We start from the raw sequence: 5,310 nt of genomic DNA, 5'->3' as shown, positions 1-5,310 counted from the left end.
GGACCTTGCGCTTGCGAGGCAGGTACAGTGCCACTGAGCTAAATCCTCGGCCCCAAATCACTCTTTTATTATACACTATTTTGCATGTTTTTCTTAAAATTTTAACATATATCCTAGAAACCTTTTCTCATCAGTATGTAGGGTGATCTCATTCTTCTTTATAGTTATATAATATTTCATTAAATAACTATTAATCAGATTTCAATTCTTTTTAAACTTTTGCGGTTACAAATAATACTGCAATATATGCTATGTTAAAATATTTTATATGGGTACAAATATATCTACAAAATGAATTCCTAAAAATGAAAGCACTATGTCAGAAAGTAAATGAGCTTGTTAGTTTTGTAAATATGCCAAGTTGCTTTCTGTGTATATACTATATTACCCTTTTTACCAGCAGGATCTATTTCTGTAGCAAGATTTTTAAACTATTGAGTCAATTTCTTTCATGGTTTTCAGCTTTCTGTTTCTTCTTGATTTACTTTTGACAAGCTTCCAGGAAAAGATATTTTTCCAGGAATTTTTCCATTTCATTCATTTTTGTATAAAATTGTTAATAATATTCTTCTTTTTGATCTCTGCTTGCAGGCATGGCTTCGTTTCTTCATAATTATTGACTTGTGGATAGTGTCTGTTCCGGATTCACCTGCCTAGACAAGATTTCTCAACTTTGTCATCATGGATCATGTGATTCTGTGTTGCAGGGGCTTCCTTGTGCTCTGTAGAATGGTTAGCAGCATCCTGCCCTCTACTCACTAGGTGACATGGCCCTCCCACAGATTGCATCTCTAGGCACAAGACTTCTCCAGAGATTCACGCTTATCCCCTGGGAAAGAGAGATGAAGGATTGTGACTATGCTGGAGGGGTGAGCGGAGACTGCCCTCAGTTTCTAACTACTGATCTAGAAGTTTGACAGTAGTCTTCAGTCTTCTTGAAAAATTAACTTTAACACTGTTAAGCATGTCTTTCTATTTAATTCATTATTCTTTTTTTGTTTATTTTCATATGTTGGCATTTTGGTGCTTATTTCCTAACTTTTAATGATTGATTTTACCCATTTCCCAAGTATCACTTAACTATGACCTAAAAGTAAATGGTATTGTAATTTGGTTTTAACTTTCATTTTTAATTTTAATTATTTCTTACTTATTCATGGGTTAGTTAGAAATATATTTTTATAGCTCCCAAATCAATGGGCTTTTACTTACCTTTTAAAAACTGATTTCTAATTTAATTATCAAGGACTGTGTCCACATAGTTCTGACTCCTTTACGAATATTAAGTTTAATTTATGATTTAGAAGATGGTCAGTAATATTCATAAATTTTCTATGTATGCTTGAAAATAATGTCCAGTTGTTTAATACAGTCTATTATATCAGTTCTTTTCAAACATTTTTGTATCACTCCATACTAGGGTAAATGATGAGGCTCCTTCTGGTCACATGATCTGACGTGTAAGGCTGATGACCCCAGCTTACTTTTAGTGATCCCCGTGATGAAGGGAATTAAAATTAGAACAGACTTCTAACCTTTTAACAGTATAGTAGTTTGCCAGAGCATGGCAGGTTATAAGCTTTGCACTGAGTCAAAATGAATCATTAATCACACTTTCTAAATATTCCAAACACTTATTAATTTCTATCAATCTATTAATTATAGGCCTTGGTCTCTTAATTCAACAAGAGGAAAGGGTACAGGATAAGGAAGATGGGTGAGTAAATTTCCCAAGTATTTTCTGTTTGTTTTTTGTCTCACATAGTCTCAGTATTGGTTTCATTGTTAAACTAGTAACAAGATGGCTTGAACAGTTCTCGGTGTAACATCCGGGGCAAAAATGCTCTCCAGAGTAAGAGAAACTGCTTCTTCCAATGGCTCTGTTATAGTATTGCTAAACTGATTGTGTCCTTCCTTGATTTCTTTTCCTCATCTGGGAAAAGACTCAATTTCCCATAAAGCATATGGCTGAAGGAGGTCATGAAGTACAATCATAAGCAAAATCAGGGTGCTGATTTCTTGAAAACAAGAAGAGCTTTCTACTGGTTGGTCATTGCACTAGAAGAATGACTAGTGCAAAACAAGGCATACAGAAATATCTGTGGGGACAATGTCTTAGAGGGTCATTTTGAAAAAATCAGCTCTTCACACTTTACATAATGCTCACTTCTACTTTTTATTGCCTCTATTGCTTCTTATAATAGCTCTGTAAGGTAGATTTTAAAAGATATTATTCTTGATAAATTAGCAACAAGTAATAGACTTTTCATCTCTTTGTTAAAACAAAAAAATTGGTAGCCATAAGCTTTAACTTTTCCCAGCATGCCTATGAGAGAAAAGTGCCAATGAGTCTTTTTCTGTTATGAGCTAGTAATCTTCTAAGTATTTATATTCTTTCACAACACTGAAGTGCCAATTATAATACTACCAGGTCAAGTAAGATAACCAACCTGAATTGCAGATTTCCTGGGGTTATTTTTGCAGAGCATGGCAACAATCTTTAAAGTCTTTAAAATGTTAAAGACTTTCATTTTCTTTAAGACCAGACTGAGGATCTTCATTACTTAGCATAAAAAGTGAAAAACAGGCCCAAGATTTCATTTTTATTTGTAGAAATGGCATAAGACATGAATGAGATTTTACTCATTAATACTGAAAGGAGGTACATACAGCATTAATCTTTCCCATTCTGATTTTGCAAATGAGGGATGTGTTATTGTCACAAAAGTGGCAAAATTGACACAAACACATAAAAAAGGCATCAACAAGCATAGGAAAAATATTTCTTTCTGAGATATTTGAGATTTAGAAATCTAGGAGATGGAACACATGGCACTCCCACCAAAGGGGCGATTTTCTCTGCTTTCCAAAGGCCCCTAAGATGCTGCGGCTCTTTTCCCCTTCCCCATATCTAACCTGTACACAGAGTTAACTCTGCAACCCACATGATTACACACCTTTGTTGCAATCTTATCTTCCAGGGTCTGCTAATGTTGAGTGAATTAGGTAGAAATGCTAGCAAGTTGACAACTAAATATCCAGTAAGTGATACTGTCCTCAAAAATTTGATGGTAAAATTTAGTGAATGAAGTAATCAAGAGATTAATTGTTGAACTTTTAGAAACAGATTAATATTTACTTAAAATATCTGCAAATGTCTTACTAATATTTTCTTCGAAGGGATGTACTTAAAGTGCAATTTTTTATTCTTTGGATTTCTTCTGAACATGTGAATATTATATTAATTGTTTACAAACTTGATTTTCACTGTTATGTATAATATGTTCTAAAAGTCAATGGAAAAAAATAATTTTATGTATTTATGATAAATTTTAATATTTATCTTATAGAAGACTGCTTTTATCTCGAAGAAAATTCTAAATGTTATGGAACAGTTTTTCAGTCCATACAAAACACCAACAGGTCTCAATTCTACCAGCTCCTAATTTTTGTGTGGTATCAGGTTAGTTATTCATTATCAGTCTTGGTTTCTTCATCATTAAGATTAGGACTATAAGATCCATGTTTTAGGATGACGTGTGATTAAGTTTGGTATGCAGGTAAGCACTTATTCTGTCTTGTGCTTAGCAAGGTCTTAATAAATATTAGTTGTCATTGATATCTGGTTAGTTTAATTACTTATGGAGTTGTAAACCTCATTCTCTCCCTTCTTGTGCTTTTTCTTAGTTTCTGTTCCATGTAATTGTGCCTCGCTTTCCAAAAATTTTATCTTATGGTATCTTCTGGTATCCTTTTGGCTTTTTCCTCAATGATCGCTGTCCAGTCTATTACAAATATATTGCTCAAAAAATGAATTTATATTCTTGATTCAGGTACTCACCCATGATTCAAGCTTCCCTGACTTTCTAGGTAGTAGGAGATTTGAGTAAGTGGATGGTTTTCCTCAGAAGAGGTTAAGGCAATGACAAACATCGTGCCCCTGTTTAATTTATATTCTTTCTCCCTTCTCTAAATTTTTATTTTCTCTTTTTTTCTGTCTTACTATAAATTGTCTGTTCTGTTAATCAAATGAAGACAAAACCTACTCTACCAGAAATAAGCCATATAAATTATATAAATAAATGATAAAGGGAAATGAATCATTGTTCCTATTCTTGCTGAGTTGAACTTTTTGAGACTTTAAGATATTCTAAGACAAGCTCAAGATTTTGGAATTCATCTGTTTTCTAGTCATAAAGTTTCTCTTTAATTTCTTCTCTACATTTTTTTCAGCTGAAATTGGAAGGTTATAAAGATATTCATGCTGGAGCATAAGCCCTGAGAACTGCCACAGTTAAAGTACACATATTCTTTTAATCACTTACATAATGGTCAGTAATTCATAGCTTATTAGCATTCCAAAGTTCTAGCTCATAGATTTACACTAAATTGAACTAAAAATATGTTGTAGAATTGTACTACGGTGCTATGAGTATTTTAGACTTCTAATTCTGGTCAAGATGAAATAACATCTGGGACTTAACCATCTATTTGGATATACTCTCCTACCTGAAACAACTAAAGACCACACAAAATTTATGAAACAATGAAACTCAAGGTATTGAACATGAAGCAATGAAGGACAATGGTCCCTAAAAGATGCAAAATAAATAATATGGACCCTCCTACTGCCTTATTGTATGTCTGGAGAGTTTCCAGGCCTTGGCATAGGTAGAGGGAGCCCATATATATTCCACTGGTCTCCTTATTTGAGGAAATGGAAGTACAGGTCTGGAGAGGCAAAGAAGAAAGAGTAGTAGACAGGAGAATGCTTGAATGAGAGAGGAAATAACAGAGACACATAGATGGCACCCCTCAGGTATTCAGTTGAACGCAAATTGGTGCGTGGAAGTAACAAAACTACCCAAACTTGGGGAAAGATCCCCCTGAGAAAGGTAGAGAAATAGTGCTGGAGCACACACAATGATGAGAATAGTGCCCATTTCCAACAGCCAGAATGGAAAACCTTGTAATTCATTGGTGTTGGTGTTAAGTACTAAAAAGGGTCCTGCCTCAGTAGGAGGCTAAAAAAAATCAAATTTTATCCGAATAACTAGACACTGTTAAAGGTCAAAATTTTTATAGGAATACACAAATATCAACCACCTAAAAAGTAAAATTCACAATATCTTTGTCAGTCAAAAATTAGTAGCATTAAAAGAAGCAGAAAAATAAAACCCAAAATGGGGAAATCAGTTGAAAATCAGAATGACAGAAATTATACAATTCATTATAAAAGCATTTAAATTTTTGTTATAACTACATTCCATATGTTCAAGAAGTTAAGAAGAAAGATCAAGTATGTTTGAT

The sequence above is a fragment of the Heterocephalus glaber genome, unplaced genomic scaffold (genome assembly GCF_053883595.1).
Source record: "Heterocephalus glaber isolate CG9 unplaced genomic scaffold, H.glaber_assembly_v1.0 deba00000122, whole genome shotgun sequence".
NCBI lineage: Eukaryota > Metazoa > Chordata > Mammalia > Rodentia > Bathyergidae > Heterocephalus > Heterocephalus glaber.
The sequence above is the reverse complement of the archived record's forward strand: the minus strand, read 5'-3'. Positions refer to the sequence as shown.